The following is a 17845-nucleotide window of genomic DNA, read 5'->3' as shown; positions in this document are numbered from 1 at the left end:
TGTGAATCTACTCAAGGTGGAAATGCAAACTCCGATGCAACCAAACTTCCCACAAGGTCTCCAAAACCACTCAGGAACAGGGAATTGGAAACTGCAGGGCATGACATGAATGGAGATGGAGACTTGACACCTTACACCGAGTTCACTTCCAGTTATCCCTAGACAAAGTTTCCATGAAAACTTGTCACAAATCTAGAAGAACAATGAGCAGAAACCGGACACGTGCTTTGAGTCTTCACACACAAAACTAAAAGGCAGTCCACAAAACAACCCAGAGAATACAGTGGACTTTGCAAAATCAAAGATATCTACCGTGGGAAAGACCTCATTACAAAAGCAAAAGACAGGTCATACATCGCGAGACGAATGAGTGGAAACACAAAGCTTCTCAAGGACGTGTCTCCAAACAGACAAAGAACACCAACACAACAAGCCTGTGAAAACTAGGGAAAGGTCTGAAGGGACGCCAGACTGAGGAAGACACACACAGAGTATCCCGGATGATGTCCAGCACTGAGGGCCTGAAGAAACAACAGTCTAGTTGCACTCCCTCAGGCCTGTGTGACCCTGGATGAGGCCTCTGTTTCCCGGTGGCTCTGAGAGATGGACAGGGAGGAAGGGGAAGAGAAATCACTTGCACTTCTAATACTCACCGCAAAGTCTTCCAATGAGAAGGGAATTATCACCCCCACTGACAATGCCATTCACTGAAGTGATACCCACGAGTCCATCTAACCCAGAAGGGAAGGAAGGACCTGTTCTCACAAAACGGCGAGAGATGGAAGAAAGAAGATCAAGCCCACACCAATCACTGGAAAGAGAAGCTGTGCTCAGGGCTTGAAAGAATTCCTATTGGGAAAATGATGTCACAGCCCCACAAGGCAATCCACAGCTTCGATGCTATTCCTCCCAAAATGCCAATGCATGTTCGCACCGAACAAAGAATTGCAAAAGGGGTTACGGAAACAGAAAAGAGCCTAAATTGTCAATACAATCCGACGAAAAAGCCCCGATACGGACGTCCAAGGTTGTGTGAAAGGAAATTAGACGACCAAACTAGGATCCTCAGGAGAGTATCGGAGAAGGCGATGGCGACCCACTCCAGTACTCTTGCCTGGAAAATGCCCTGGACGGAGGAGCCTGGTAGGCTGCAGGCCATGGGGTCGCGCAGAGTCAGACACGACTGAAGTGACTTAGCCGCAGCGGCAGCAGCAGGTCAGTATGCTATTGGGAATACAACAACACACACAGATCCAGATCGATGGAATAAAGTTGAGGGTCCAGAAACAAACCCCGGCATCCAAGGTCAACTCATCTCTGACACAGAAGGGGAGAATATCCAAATGGGAACAAGAAAGCCTCTTCAATCAATGTCCATGGGAAAACCAGACAGCTACATCTGAAGAACGCTATTGGTTTTGATCTCACACCACCTCAATATCGGGGAAAAACCTCACCCTAAAGACTGATGTCATGAGATAGCTAGAAAGAAGCGTAGGTCAAAGGCTCCTTAACATCAGAGTCTCCTTGCCATTTGCTGGGCGGAGGTAGAAATGGGTCTCTTCAAGTAAGGGAAAGAGGGAAACCAAGTACACCAATGGGTTTCCATCCAATGGAACCTCTTCACAACAGAGAAGCTAAGCATTCACAAATGCAAAAGATAGGAAACGGAACATGAGAGACTCCTTGCAAGTGGTGTATCTGAGAAGGGGTTCATATGGAAAGAGACGAAGAATGCACAGCACTCAGATTCCAAGAAACACCACCACCACCACCCTTGACCCTTCCCCCATGACCAACTCCGACCTAAAGCCTTTCTCTCCCTCTAACCTATCCCTAAAACATAACCCTCATCTAATCATATACATGTGCATTCCTAGCATCCATCCATCCACACACGAGAGAGAAAGAGGAAGACACAGACTGAATCGAGAAAGGAAAAGAGAGGGACACAGCCAGAGAGAGACACGGAACCAAAGAGAGGAAAGGAGTCGATGGTCCAGACTTTTCATCAATCTGTCTCGAAGGTAGAAGCAATGACAGCGCCCATCCACCCCAGAAGGGGGAAACGGACGGAAGGTTTGGAGAGGAAAAGACAAGAACGCAGGGAGCCATTAGAAGCTCAGCCACCCGCAGAAGCCGAGCTGGGACACTTGAACAGAATCTCAATGGAAACAGAGGACCAGAAAGTTGGCTACTCTTTTCTATCAGAGAGGGAGACCTTCGAGTCTTCCTTTCGGTCCTCCAACTTGCATGCGGGGTCTCCAAACAGTCAGGAGGGGGAGTGCCTTTTCCTGGGTACCACGGCGCATCCAGGCCTCGTTCTGCCCCATTCTGTGCTGTGTCAGCCCTGGATGGAGTCTTTCTTTCTGAAGTCTCAGCGCACAAGCTCCACGTGATATCAGCCCCAGGTGGAAAGGCATGGAGCTGCTCGTAGGCCGACAGACCTAGGAAACAGATGGGAGAATGACCCCCACTCTGCAGATGGAGAGACCGGGGAAACCCTGAGGGGCATATGCTTGTCCAGGGCCACACCACTTATGAGAAGAAGGAGCCTGGTCTGAGAGCAGCGGGGTCCTCGGAGCTCAGGCCCTGGCTGCACCCAGGCCTCCCCAGGGCTGTGGGCTGGGCTGTGTGGCTGTCACTGTGCCTGCACATGGCCTAAGGGGGGTGGTCGAGCAGTCAGAAACCCAGAGATTCCCTTGCGAAGTTTTGGGGAAGGGACCTCAGCACGAACCCCAGGAAATGATGTCACCTGCCGGCAACAGAACCCAACAGAACCCGCAACCCGGGTATCCAGGCCTCCAGAGCGGAGAGGAGCCCCCAGCCAGATCACTTGCTGCCAGGATGTTCTGCTGTTTGCCCCTGCCCAGAGGCCGGGGCCTCAGGAGAGCTCACAGGCAGTGTGCGTGGGCACCCTGTCGACGTTGGCTCAGGGCACCCCCGAGAGGCCTCTGGCCCTTTGCCCGGAGAAACAGAAAGGTAACACGGGGAGCCCCAGGCGGGGCCAGGCCACCTCTCCCATGCCACCCGGAAACAGCGGGTCCTTTGCCTGTGTGTGTGGATGCGGGTTTCTCGGGGTGTGTCTCCCTCAAGGAAGCCCAGGCGGATGTGGGGTCAGAAGCCTGCGGACAAGTTGTGTCCACACCCCAGGGGAGAGCAGGCTGGGTGGGATGGGGAGAGTGCGGGCAGCGCCGGCCGCCCAGGCTGACCTCACACCCTCAGGTGGGTCTCTTTCCTCCCGGGTGGGGATCTGAGCAGACACACGTCTCTGACCCTTCTGGGAAGAGAAGTTCGAGCAGGCAGAAGCAGCGGCTCCACTGGCCAGGCCCAGCTCGGAAAACTCCCAGCACGGCTGGCTGACGGTCACTGTCGTTGCAGAGCTTCCCACGTGATGAGGCCGAGGACGGGGACACCCCGTCCACCTCCCGGAGGGAGGGGTCGGAGCACCACCCCCCCGCCCGTGAGGCCCAGTGCAGGCTCCAGGTGAGCGTGCCCAGGGAGGCATCAGCCCCACCGGGGGCGAAGCAGAGGCGGGGAAGGCCTGCTGCCGAGACACCGCCCAGGATACACCCGGCGGCCCAGTCTGAGGCTGCCACGGAGCTCAGCACACCCGGCTCTGACCCAGAGTCCCGAGAACCCCGGCCTCTGAGGCAGCAGGAGGACCTGGAGCCCAGCACGCCAGAGCACAGAGGTGAGGACGCTGGGGCTGGTGCACGGGAGTGTGTGGGGAGGGGGTGCTGAGCTACACACGGACGAGTCCCCGAAAGATGCTGCTGGGCCTGCAGCAAGCGCTGGCCTCACACCCCCACCCCCATCTTGCACACTTCAGTCCCAAAAGACATCCGACCCTGGGTATTCTTTGGGAATCTCTTGGAAGCTTTCTGTCCCGGGATACGCACATGCCAAGGCTGGCCTGTGGGCAAACTTTGCTTCTCCCCCAGCTCTAGCACTGGCCTCCAACTGGAACCAGGCTCTACTTCCCAGACCTGTCCCTACAGAGGTGGTGGCTCCAGGTGCAGGACCCAGGGATCCACCGAGGCCAGATGGAGAACCGAGACTTGCCCTCGCAGAGACACCAGGCCAGCTGGGTACTGGCCAGCACACCGGGCAGATCGGATCTCCGTGCCTGCAGGGCCCCCAGCCCCAGGCACTGATGTCCCACCCCCTCAGCCAGAACCTCCACCTCCACGTGCACCTGTACCTGCTCGGGCTTTGGCAGGAGAACCCGAGGCAGAGGAGGAGTCACCGCCTCGGCAGGGAGAGCCTGCCCTGGCTCCCGCGCAACACCCAGACGCCGACGATGACTCACTCGCCCCTGCAGGAAGAACGAGCCCCCGCTCTGGGCAGAGACCCAGAGCCCTTGCCGGAAACACCACGTCCAGGGGAGCGGTCGGCTCTGCAGCCTCCATCCCTGTCTGCTCACCGTGGACGCCGGCAACTCGGTCTGCCCCCAGGGGACATGGAGTTCCTTTCCCCTGAACTGCTTTGCATTTGGTTTGTTTCCACCTTTCTGGTGATGTTTTATTTTGCGTATGGTTTCCTGTATTTCTCTTGGTTAAGTTGGGATTAGTAAACTTTTTCATCATTGTTGCAATTTGGGAACACTGTTGTGTAACTCTGGTGATACTGTGTTACCATCCCACTTTGTAGTTTCAGACCCGTTCGATCTTTATGCCCCACCCCCCAACAAAGCCTGGATTCAAGGCAAGCACGCCCTGTTCATCCCTCCCCCCGATCCTGAACACAATTTCATCTTTTCTTTCTGCATTCCTTCCTATATTCTTGGTGTCCCCAATCAATGACTCTCAGTGAAATGACTGAAGGAGTTTTTTTCGGACTCTCCACCTACTGTAAGACTCCATTGGAGAGTTCTCATTTGTATGTCATTTGAACTAGCCTTTGATAGCTGAAAGGACGGTGTACGTCCTTTCAAGATATCATGTGCCAAACGAAGCCCTTTTGGCAAATGCCATCATTATCTCCAGGCAGGCATTGCTGTTTGAAGGGTGACATCTCAGCCAGAAGGCAGAGGCTGAGCTCCTCTTGTTGCACCAGCTCCCAAAAGAAGCCAAGAAAGGGAGCTGGAACAACAAACCACCCCAACGCCCAGGAAAGCGTTCTTCACGACAGAAGGCTAGAAAATGACCCAACAACCTTGTGGCCCAGAACCCCTCTAAAAAATCACTGTTCCATAAAAAAGAGAAACACATGGGAAGTTCCAAGGAGAGGCAATGCCCATGGCCAGTGTACTTTAGAGACGGCCTGACCGCTCCGGGGAAGACACGCACCGACGGAACCCCTTGGGAAACAGCAGTGATAGTCCTCACCATCGTAAGGGTTTCCTCTGGGGACAACCTGCCCTGGGCACCACATGAGGGAGCAGACCGGCTTCTCTTCCTCTGCCCCCACACCATTCACTCATGAAGGCAGCTCAGGTGTTCTCATGCCCTGCCTGCCTGCCTGCCTGCCTGGCTCATCCGTGAGCTGTGCCCACCTCCAGGGCAGGACTCCACCTTCTCCTCTCTGTGTACCGTGAATCTGCACACAGTGGGCTTTCAGAACCTTAGGAGACTTGAGCCATTCCCACTGGAGCCAGAACCCTCCCCAGGAAGGAAAACAGCTGTGGAGTCATTTTGGCCCCAGCACTGGTTCCTAAACCCTGGCGGCTCCTACAGCCTCTACGGTGTGAAGAGGGAGGTCCCTTTTGACAGAGCTTTCCGGCTGTCAGATCTAAGCTGTTGTTTCCCTGTCAGCTGTGTCTCTTCCGTTGCAGCCAGGTGGGCCACGCTGCTCCAAAGGAGCTCACAAGCTGAGTTGCAAGGGAGGTATTGAGAGGACAGGGATGGCTACAACGTGCTGCAAACTGAGTGAGGGTCCCCACAATCCTCAGCAAAGGTCTGTGGTGTGCAAGTGGGGAGTAGAGGGCCCCCAAGTTCCAAAGGAAGGGAGGTACTCGGGAGCTAAAGCCCTTGGCTGCTGTGGTAGCAGCTGCAGATGGCAGCTCGTCCACAGTGCACTTCGAATGAGGTCATATGAGCGGGACTCTGGAAATGGCTCCGAAATCCAGAGAAAGGGGTCAGGGTATGTGGGAATCCGGCGGGGGTGGGGGGTGGATGAAGGAAGGTGTCCTTCCTCTCTCCAGTGCAATTTGGTTTGGTGAGTCTCAAAGCTACCAGATGGCACTTCCCAAGTCAAGCCCCCGCAGGAATCAGGGTGGGCTGCGTGCCTCGGCCCCTGCCACAGGGACAAGCCACACCACTGGCCTCCCTGAGCTCAAATGGCCGGATCTGGGGGTTCTGTCTGGGTGCACACCTCCTTGCTGTGGCCAAGTTCCCCCCTTCTCTGAGCACCAGCTTCATCCTCTCGAAGGAGGACATCGATTGCTACCTTGGCACGTTACTCTCTTCATCCTGTGAAGACTCATTAGGCTTATCCTACAATTACTAGCTGGCCCGAAGAGATATCTCCTGAATCCAGATTAAGCTGGAGTCTCCCAGGCTCATCTGGCATGTCTTCCCTGAAGTCTGCCAAAACCCACACCCTTGCATTTCCAGGGACTCCCCTTAGCCAGCTGGGCAGAAAACCCAGCATGCTTCAAACAAGCTGACAGACAAGCGGGAGAGGACTCACGGGCAGACGGCCTCCCTCAGGTCTCGGGTGGAGCTCTGGGACCACAGCAGCAACGGGCCATCCCAGCCCCTGGGCTCAGCAGCGCCCTCATTCTCAGGCCGGCGGCTCTGCCCTGAGGGGAGCAGGAAGGTCACCAACTGCCGCAGGCGGACCTCAAGCCCCTCCCACTGCTGGAGCCTGACCTCCCCCGGCCCCACCCCTTCCCCTACCCCAGCAGGACGAGAGCTCGTCTTCCCCTGGCTTCCAACGTGAGGCCCGGCCCTGGGCCCCGATTGGGCACTGCCCCAGTCCGGAGCCAATCACAGTGGCCAGGGAGGTGGAACGCACCGATTGGCCAGGGCCAGGTCATGTGACCATGCTCCCCAGGAAACTCAGATATTACCAAGATTCCCTAACAAAACAATGAACAAAATTATCCAGTAAACGCAAACCGTACTTTTTAATGAGGCCAATGTCACAGAAAAAAAAAAAAAAAGCTTCACAATGAACTGCTCAAGGAAGCTACTAAATAAACTTTCAGAAAAGTTAAGTCGTTTTTTTTTTTTTTTTTTTAATAGGGTGACGGAGAGCTATACCTTTCCCATCTATGTGAATTTAGGTTTAAACTAGATTTCCCTTGGCTATTATATAAGACAAAAAACCCCACATCACCCCCTTTCACTCCCCCCACCCCCAAAAAGTGTTTTAGTCTATTGAGTTTTTGTGTCCTCAGTTGTGTCTGATTCACGGCAACTCACGAACTCTACACAGCCAGGCTCTTCCGTCCATGGAATTCAGGGCAATTTTTTTCTGTCACAATAAATGCCCACCCTGGGTGATCCAAAGGCAAGGGCTCAGAGGCTCCTGAGAGAATAACTCCTTTCAGCTGAGCACAGAGCTGGCTCCTCACTGGGATGCCTGTGGCCTGGGGCTCCCAGAGGGAACAGCAGCACTCGCCCCACCGTGTGGTCACTGCTGCAAGTGCAGGCTGCTCCTCACTCCCCCTTGACAGTGTCCCTGAGGGCAGAACAGTGTGAATCTACTCAAGGTGGAAATGCAAACTCCGATGCAACCAAACTTCCCACAAGGTCTCCAAAACCACTCAGGAACAGGGAATTGGAAACTGCAGGGCATGACATGAATGGAGATGGAGACTTGACACCTTACACCGAGTTCACTTCCAGTTATCCCTAGACAAAGTTTCCATGAAAACTTGTCACAAATCTAGAAGAACAATGAGCAGAAACCGGACACGTGCTTTGAGTCTTCACACACAAAACTAAAAGGCAGTCCACAAAACAACCCAGAGAATACAGTGGACTTTGCAAAATCAAAGATATCTACCGTGGGAAAGACCTCATTACAAAAGCAAAAGACAGGTCATACATCGCGAGACGAATGAGTGGAAACACAAAGCTTCTCAAGGACGTGTCTCCAAACAGACAAAGAACACCAACACAACAAGCCTGTGAAAACTAGGGAAAGGTCTGAAGGGACGCCAGACTGAGGAAGACACACACAGAGTATCCCGGATGATGTCCAGCACTGAGGGCCTGAAGAAACAACAGTCTAGTTGCACTCCCTCAGGCCCGTGTGACCCTGGATGAGGCCTCTGTTTCCCGGTGGCTCTGAGAGATGGACAGGGAGGAAGGGGAAGAGAAATCACTTGCACTTCTAATACTCACCGCAAAGTCTTCCAATGAGAAGGGAATTATCACCCCCACTGACAATGCCATTCACTGAAGTGATACCCACGAGTCCATCTAACCCAGAAGGGAAGGAAGGACCTGTTCTCACAAAACGGCGAGAGATGGAAGAAAGAAGATCAAGCCCACACCAATCACTGGAAAGAGAAGCTGTGCTCAGGGCTTGAAAGAATTCCTATTGGGAAAATGATGTCACAGCCCCACAAGGCAATCCACAGCTTCGATGCTATTCCTCCCAAAATGCCAATGCATGTTCGCACCGAACAAAGAATTGCAAAAGGGGTTACGGAAACAGAAAAGAGCCTAAATTGTCAATACAATCCGACGAAAAAGCCCCGATACGGACGTCCAAGGTTGTGTGAAAGGAAATTAGACGACCAAACTAGGATCCTCAGGAGAGTATCGGAGAAGGCGATGGCGACCCACTCCAGTACTCTTGCCTGGAAAATGCCCTGGACGGAGGAGCCTGGTAGGCTGCAGGCCATGGGGTCGCGCAGAGTCAGACACGACTGAAGTGACTTAGCCGCAGCGGCAGCAGCAGGACAGTATGCTATTGGGAATACAACAACACACACAGATCCAGATCGATGGAATAAAGTTGAGGGTCCAGAAACAAACCCCGGCATCCAAGGTCAACTCATCTCTGACACAGAAGGGGAGAATATCCAAATGGGAACAAGAAAGCCTCTTCAATCAATGTCCATGGGAAAACCAGACAGCTACATCTGAAGAACGCTATTGGTTTTGATCTCACACCACCTCAATATCGGGGAAAAACCTCACCCTAAAGACTGATGTCATGAGATAGCTAGAAAGAAGCGTAGGTCAAAGGCTCCTTAACATCAGAGTCTCCTTGCCATTTGCTGGGCGGAGGTAGAAATGGGTCTCTTCAAGTAAGGGAAAGAGGGAAACCAAGTACACCAATGGGTTTCCATCCAATGGAACCTCTTCACAACAGAGAAGCTAAGCATTCACAAATGCAAAAGATAGGAAACGGAACATGAGAGACTCCTTGCAAGTGGTGTATCTGAGAAGGGGTTCATATGGAAAGAGACGAAGAATGCACAGCACTCAGATTCCAAGAAACACCACCACCACCCTTGACCCTTCCCCCATGACCAACTCCGACCTAAAGCCTTTCTCTCCCTCTAACCTATCCCTAAAACATAACCCTCATCTAATCATATACATGTGCATTCCTAGCATCCATCCATCCACACACGAGAGAGAAAGAGGAAGACACAGACTGAATCGAGAAAGGAAAAGAGAGGGACACAGCCAGAGAGAGACACGGAACCAAAGAGAGGAAAGGAGTCGATGGTCCAGACTTTTCATCAATCTGTCTCGAAGGTAGAAGCAATGACAGCGCCCATCCACCCCAGAAGGGGGAAACGGACGGAAGGTTTGGAGAGGAAAAGACAAGAACGCAGGGAGCCATTAGAAGCTCAGCCACCCGCAGAAGCCGAGCTGGGACACTTGAACAGAATCTCAATGGAAACAGAGGACCAGAAAGTTGGCTACTCTTTTCTATCAGAGAGGGAGACCTTCGAGTCTTCCTTTCGGTCCTCCAACTTGCATGCGGGGTCTCCAAACAGTCAGGAGGGGGAGTGCCTTTTCCTGGGTACCACGGCGCATCCAGGCCTCGTTCTGCCCCATTCTGTGCTGTGTCAGCCCTGGATGGAGTCTTTCTTTCTGAAGTCTCAGCGCACAAGCTCCACGTGATATCAGCCCCAGGTGGAAAGGCATGGAGCTGCTCGTAGGCCGACAGACCTAGGAAACAGATGGGAGAATGACCCCCACTCTGCAGATGGAGAGACCGGGGAAACCCTGAGGGGCATATGCTTGTCCAGGGCCACACCACTTACGAGAAGAAGGAGCCTGGTCTGAGAGCAGCGGGGTCCTCGGAGCTCAGGCCCTGGCTGCACCCAGGCCTCCCCAGGGCTGTGGGCTGGGCTGTGTGGCTGTCACTGTGCCTGCACATGGCCTAAGGGGGGTGGTCGAGCAGTCAGAAACCCAGAGATTCCCTTGCGAAGTTTTGGGGAAGGGACCTCAGCACGAACCCCAGGAAATGATGTCACCTGCCGGCAACAGAACCCAACAGAACCCGCAACCCGGGTATCCAGGCCTCCAGAGCGGAGAGGAGCCCCCAGCCAGATCACTTGCTGCCAGGATGTTCTGCTGTTTGCCCCTGCCCAGAGGCCGGGGCCTCAGGAGAGCTCACAGGCAGTGTGCATGGGCACCCTGTCGACGTTGGCTCAGGGCACCCCCGAGAGGCCTCTGGCCCTTTGCCCGGAGAAACAGAAAGGTAACACGGGGAGCCCCAGGCGGGGCCAGGCCACCTCTCCCATGCCACCCGGAAACAGCGGGTCCTTTGCCTGTGTGTGTGGATGCGGGTTTCTCGGGGTGTGTCTCCCTCAAGGAAGCCCAGGCGGATGTGGGGTCAGAAGCCTGCGGACAAGTTGTGTCCACACCCCAGGGGAGAGCAGGCTGGGTGGGATGGGGAGAGTGCGGGCAGCGCCGGCCGCCCAGGCTGACCTCACACCCTCAGGTGGGTCTCTTTCCTCCCGGGTGGGGATCTGAGCAGACACACGTCTCTGACCCTTCTGGGAAGAGAAGTTCGAGCAGGCAGAAGCAGCGGCTCCACTGGCCAGGCCCAGCTCGGAAAACTCCCAGCACGGCTGGCTGACGGTCACTGTCGTTGCAGAGCTTCCCACGTGATGAGGCCGAGGACGGGGACACCCCGTCCACCTCCCGGAGGGAGGGGTCGGAGCACCACCCCCCCGCCCGTGAGGCCCAGTGCAGGCTCCAGGTGAGCGTGCCCACGGAGGCATCAGCCCCACCGGGGGCGAAGCGGAGGCGGGGAAGGCCTGCTGCCGAGACACCACCCAGGATACACCCGGCGGCCCAGTCTGAGGCTGCCACGGAGCTCAGCACACCCGGCTCCGACCCAGAGTCCCGAGAACCCCGGCCTCTGAGGCAGCAGGAGGACCTGGAGCCCAGCACGCCAGAGCACAGAGGTGAGGACGCTGGGGCTGGTGCACGGGAGTGTGTGGGGAGGGGGTGCTGAGCTACACACGGACGAGTCCCCGAAAGATGCTGCTGGGCCTGCAGCAAGCGCTGGCCTCACACCCCCACCCCCATCTTGCACACTTCAGTCCCAAAAGACATCCGACCCTGGGTATTCTTTGGGAATCTCTTGGAAGCTTTCTGTCCCGGGATACGCACATGCCAAGGCTGGCCTGTGGGCAAACTTTGCTTCTCCCCCAGCTCTAGCACTGGCCTCCAACTGGAACCAGGCTCTACTTCCCAGACCTGTCCCTACAGAGGTGGTGGCTCCAGGTGCAGGACCCAGGGATCCACCGAGGCCAGATGGAGAACCGAGACTTGCCCTCACAGAGACACCAGGCCAGCTGGGTACTGGCCAGCACACCGGGCAGATCGGATCTCCGTGCCTGCAGGGCCCCCAGCCCCAGGCACTGATGTCCCACCCCCTCAGCCAGAACCTCCACCTCCACGTGCACCTGTACCTGCTCGGGCTTTGGCAGGAGAACCCGAGGCAGAGGAGGAGTCACCGCCTCGGCAGGGAGAGCCTGCCCTGGCTCCCGCGCAACACCCAGACGCCGACGATGACTCACTCGCCCCTGCAGGAAGAACGAGCCCCCGCTCTGGGCAGAGACCCAGAGCCCTTGCCGGAAACACCACGTCCAGGGGAGCGGTCGGCTCTGCAGCCTCCATCCCTGTCTGCTCACCGTGGACGCCGGCAACTCGGTCTGCCCCCAGGGGACATGGAGTTCCTTTCCCCTGAACTGCTTTGCATTTGGTTTGTTTCCACCTTTCTGGTGATGTTTTATTTTGTGTATGGTTTCCTGTATTTCTCTTGGTTAAGTTGGGATTAGTAAACTTTTTCATCATTGTTGCAATTTGGGAACACTGTTGTGTAACTCTGGTGATACTGTGTTACCATCCCAATTTGTAGTTTCAGACCCGTTCGATCTTTATGCCCCACCCCCCAACAAAGCCTGGATTCAAGGCAAGCACGCCCTGTTCATCCCTCCCCCCGATCCTGAACACAATTTCATCTTTTCTTTCTGCATTCCTTCCTATATTCTTGGTGTCCCCAATCAATGAGTCTCAGTGAAATGACTGAAGGAGTTTTTTTCGGAATCTCCACCTACTGTAAGACTCCATTGGAGAGTTCTCATTTGTATGTCATTTGAACTAGCCTTTGATAGCTGAAAGGACGGTGTACGTCCTTTCAAGATATCATGTGCCAAACGAAGCCCTTTTGGCAAATGCCATCATTATCTCCAGGCAGGCATTGCTGTTTGAAGGGTGACATCTCAGCCAGAATGCAGAGGCTGAGCTCCTCTTGTTGCACCAGCTCCCAAAAGAAGCCAAGAAAGGGAGCTGGAACAACAAACCACCCCAACGCCCAGGAAAGCGTTCTTCATGACAGAAGGCTAGAAAATGACCCAACAACCTTGTGGCCCAGAACCCCTCTAAAAAATCACTGTTCCATAAAAAAGAGAAACACATGGGAAGTTCCAAGGAGAGGCAATGCCCATGGCCAGTGTACTTTAGAGACGGCCTGACCGCTCCGGGGAAGACACGCACCGACGGAACCCCTTGGGAAACAGCAGTGATAGTCCTCACCGTCGTAAGGGTTTCCTCTGGGGACAACCTGCCCTGGGCACCACATGAGGGAGCAGACCGGCTTCTCTTCCTCTGCCCCCACACCATTCACTCATGAAGGCAGCTCAGGTGTTCTCATGCCCTGCCTGCCTGCCTGCCTGCCTGGCTCATCCGTGAGCTGTGCCCACCTCCAGGGCAGGACTCCACCTTCTCCTCTCTGTGTACCGTGAATCTGCACACAGTGGGCTTTCAGAACCTTAGGAGACTTGAGCCATTCCCACTGGAGCCAGAACCCTCCCCAGGAAGGAAAACAGCTGTGGAGTCATTTTGGCCCCAGCACTGGTTCCCAAACCCTGGCGGCTCCTACAGCCTCTACGGTGTGATGAGGGAGGTCCCTTTTGACAGAGCTTTCCGGCTGTCAGATCTAAGCTGTTGTTTCCCTGTCAGCTGTGTCTCTTCCGTTGCAGCCAGGTGGGCCACGCTGCTCCAAAGGAGCTCACAAGCTGAGTTGCAAGGGAGGTATTGAGAGGACAGGGATGGCTACAACGTGCTGCAAACTGAGTGAGGGTCCCCACAATCCTCAGCAAAGGTCTGTGGTGTGCAAGTGGGGAGTAGAGGGCCCCCAAGTTCCAAAGGAAGGGAGGTACTCGGGAGCTAAAGCCCTTGGCTGCTGTGGTAGCAGCTGCAGATGGCAGCTCGTCCACAGCGCACTTCGAATGAGGTCATATGAGCGGGACTCTGGAAATGGCTCCGAAATCCAGAGAATGGGGTCAGGGTATGTGGGAATCCGGCGGGGGTGGGGGGTGGATGAAGGAAGGTGTCCTTCCTCTCTCCAGTGCAATTTGGTTTGGTGAGTCTCAAAGCTACCAGATGGCACTTCCCAAGTCAGGCCCCCGCAGGAATCAGGGTGGGCTGCGTGCCTCGGCCCCTGCCACAGGGACGAGCCACACCACTGGCCTCCCTGAGCTCAAATGGCCGGATCTGGGGGTTCTGTCTGGGTGCACACCTCCTTGCTGTGGCCAAGTTCCCCCCTTCTCTGAGCACCAGCTTCATCCTCTCGAAGGAGGACATCGATTGCTACCTTGGCACGTTACTCTCTTCATCCTGTGAAGACTCATTAGGCTTATCCTACAATTACTAGCTGGCCCGAAGAGATATCTCCTGAATCCAGATTAAGCTGGAGTCTCCCAGGCTCATCTGGCATGTCTTCCCTGAAGTCTGCCAAAACCCACACCCTTGCATTTCCAGGGACTCCCCTTAGCCAGCTGGGCAGAAAACCCAGCATGCTTCAAACAAGCTGACAGACAAGCGGGAGAGGACTCACGGGCAGACGGCCTCCCTCAGGTCTCGGGTGGAGCTCTGGGACCACAGCAGCAACGGGCCATCCCAGCCCCTGGGCTCAGCAGCGCCCTCATTCTCAGGCCGGCGGCTCTGCCCTGAGGGGAGCAGGAAGGTCACCAACTGCCGCAGGCGGACCTCAAGCCCCTCCCACTGCTGGAGCCTGACCTCCCCCGGCCCCACCCCTTCCCCTACCCCAGCAGGACGAGAGCTCGTCTTCCCCTGGCTTCCAACGTGAGGCCCGGCCCTGGGCCCCGATTGGGCACTGCCCCAGTCCGGAGCCAATCACAGTGGCCAGGGAGGTGGAACGCACCGATTGGCCAGGGCCAGGTCATGTGACCATGCTCCCCAGGAAACTCAAATATTACCACGATTCCCTAACAAACCAATGAACAAAATTATCCAGTAAACGCAAACCGTACTTTTTAATGAGGCCAATGTCACAGAAAAAAAAAAAATGCTTCACAATGAACTGCTCAAGGAAGCTACTAAATAAACTTTCAGAAAAGTTAAGTCGTTTTTTTTTTTTTTTTTTATTAGGGTGACGGAGAGCTATACCTTTCCCATCTATGTGAATTTAGGTTTAAACTAGATTTCCCTTGGCTATTATATAAGACAAAAAACCCCACATCACCCCCTTTCACTCCCCCCACCCCCAAAAAGTGTTTTAGTCTATTGAGTTTTTGTGTCCTCAGTTGTGTCTGATTCACGGCAACTCACGAACTCTACACAGCCAGGCTCTTCCGTCCATGGAATTCAGGGCAATTTTTTTCTGTCACAGTAAATGCCCACCCTGGGTGATCCAAAGGCAAGGGCTCAGAGGCTCCTGAGAGACTAACTCCTTTCAGCTGAGCACAGAGCTGGCTCCTCACTGGGATGCCTGTGGCCTGGGGCTCCCAGAGGGAACAGCAGCACTCGCCCCACCGTGTGGTCACTGCTGCAAGTGCAGGCTGCTCCTCACTCCCCCTTGACAGTGTCCCTGAGGGCAGAACAGTGTGAATCTACTCAAGGTGGAAATGCAAACTCCGATGCAACCAAACTTCCCACAAGGTCTCCAAAACCACTCAGGAACAGGGAATTGGAAACTGCAGGGCATGACATGAATGGAGATGGAGACTTGACACCTTACACCGAGTTCACTTCCAGTTATCCCTAGACAAAGTTTCCATGAAAACTTGTCACAAATCTAGAAGAACAATGAGCAGAAACCGGACACGTGCTTTGAGTCTTCACACACAAAACTAAAAGGCAGTCCACAAAACAACCCAGAGAATACAGTGGACTTTGCAAAATCAAAGATATCTACCGTGGGAAAGACCTCATTACAAAAGCAAAAGACAGGTCATACATCGCGAGACGAATGAGTGGAAACACAAAGCTTCTCAAGGACGTGTCTCCAAACAGACAAAGAACACCAACACAACAAGCCTGTGAAAACTAGGGAAAGGTCTGAAGGGACGCCAGACTGAGGAAGACACACACAGAGTATCCCGGATGATGTCCAGCACTGAGGGCCTGAAGAAACAACAGTCTAGTTGCACTCCCTCAGGCCTGTGTGACCCTGGATGAGGCCTCTGTTTCCCGGTGGCTCTGAGAGATGGACAGGGAGGAAGGGGAAGAGAAATCACTTGCACTTCTAATACTCACCGCAAAGTCTTCCAATGAGAAGGGAATTATCACCCCCACTGACAATGCCATTCACTGAAGTGATACCCACGAGTCCATCTAACCCAGAAGGGAAGGAAGGACCTGTTCTCACAAAACGGCGAGAGATGGAAGAAAGAAGATCAAGCCCACACCAATCACTGGAAAGAGAAGCTGTGCTCAGGGCTTGAAAGAATTCCTATTGGGAAAATGATGTCACAGCCCCACAAGGCAATCCACAGCTTCGATGCTATTCCTCCCAAAATGCCAATGCATGTTCGCACCGAACAAAGAATTGCAAAAGGGGTTACGGAAACAGAAAAGAGCCTAAATTGTCAATACAATCCGACGAAAAAGCCCCGATACGGACGTCCAAGGTTGTGTGAAAGGAAATTAGACGACCAAACTAGGATCCTCAGGAGAGTATCGGAGAAGGCGATGGCGACCCACTCCAGTACTCTTGCCTGGAAAATGCCCTGGACGGAGGAGCCTGGTAGGCTGCAGGCCATGGGGTCGCGCAGAGTCAGACACGACTGAAGTGACTTAGCCGCAGCGGCAGCAGCAGGTCAGTATGCTATTGGGAATACAACAACACACACAGATCCAGATCCATGGAATAAAGTTGAGGGTCCAGAAACAAACCCCGGCATCCAAGGTCAACTCATCTCTGACACAGAAGGGGAGAATATCCAAATGGGAACAAGAAAGCCTCTTCAATCAATGTCCATGGGAAAACCAGACAGCTACATCTGAAGAACGCTATTGGTTTTGATCTCACACCACCTCAATATCGGGGAAAAACCTCACCCTAAAGACTGATGTCATGAGATAGCTAGAAAGAAGCGTAGGTCAAAGGCTCCTTAACATCAGAGTCTCCTTGCCATTTGCTGGGCGGAGGTAGAAATGGGTCTCTTCAAGTAAGGGAAAGAGGGAAACCAAGTACACCAATGGGTTTCCATCCAATGGAACCTCTTCACAACAGAGAAGCTAAGCATTCACAAATGCAAAAGATAGGAAACGGAACATGAGAGACTCCTTGCAAGTGGTGTATCTGAGAAGGGGTTCATATGGAAAGAGACGAAGAATGCACAGCACTCAGATTCCAAGAAACACCACCACCACCCTTGACCCTTCCCCCATGACCAACTCCGACCTAAAGCCTTTCTCTCCCTCTAACCTATCCCTAAAACATAACCCTCATCTAATCATATACATGTGCATTCCTAGCATCCATCCATCCACACACGAGAGAGAAAGAGGAAGACACAGACTGAATCGAGAAAGGAAAAGAGAGGGACACAGCCAGAGAGAGACACGGAACCAAAGAGAGGAAAGGAGTCGATGGTCCAGACTTTTCATCAATCTGTCTCGAAGGTAGAAGCAATGACAGCGCCCATCCACCCCAGAAGGGGGAAACGGACGGAAGGTTTGGAGAGGAAAAGACAAGAACGCAGGGAGCCATTAGAAGCTCAGCCACCCGCAGAAGCCGAGCTGGGACACTTGAACAGAATCTCAATGGAAACAGAGGACCAGAAAGTTGGCTACTCTTTTCTATCAGAGAGGGAGACCTTCGAGTCTTCCTTTCGGTCCTCCAACTTGCATGCGGGGTCTCAAAACAGTCAGGAGGGGGAGTGCCTTTTCCTGGGTACCACGGCGCATCCAGGCCTCGTTCTGCCCCATTCTGTGCTGTGTCAGCCCTGGATGGAGTCTTTCTTTCTGAAGTCTCAGCGCACAAGCTCCACGTGATATCAGCCCCAGGTGGAAAGGCATGGAGCTGCTCGTAGGCCGACAGACCTAGGAAACAGATGGGAGAATGACCCCCACTCTGCAGATGGAGAGACCGGGGAAACCCTGAGGGGCATATGCTTGTCCAGGGCCACACCACTTACGAGAAGAAGGAGCCTGGTCTGAGA

The sequence above is a fragment of the Giraffa tippelskirchi genome, chromosome 7 (genome assembly GCF_054371585.1).
Source record: "Giraffa tippelskirchi isolate mGirTip1 chromosome 7, T2T-mGirTip1v1.2.pri, whole genome shotgun sequence".
Lineage (NCBI taxonomy): Eukaryota > Metazoa > Chordata > Mammalia > Artiodactyla > Giraffidae > Giraffa > Giraffa tippelskirchi.
The sequence above is the reverse complement of the archived record's forward strand: the minus strand, read 5'-3'. Positions refer to the sequence as shown.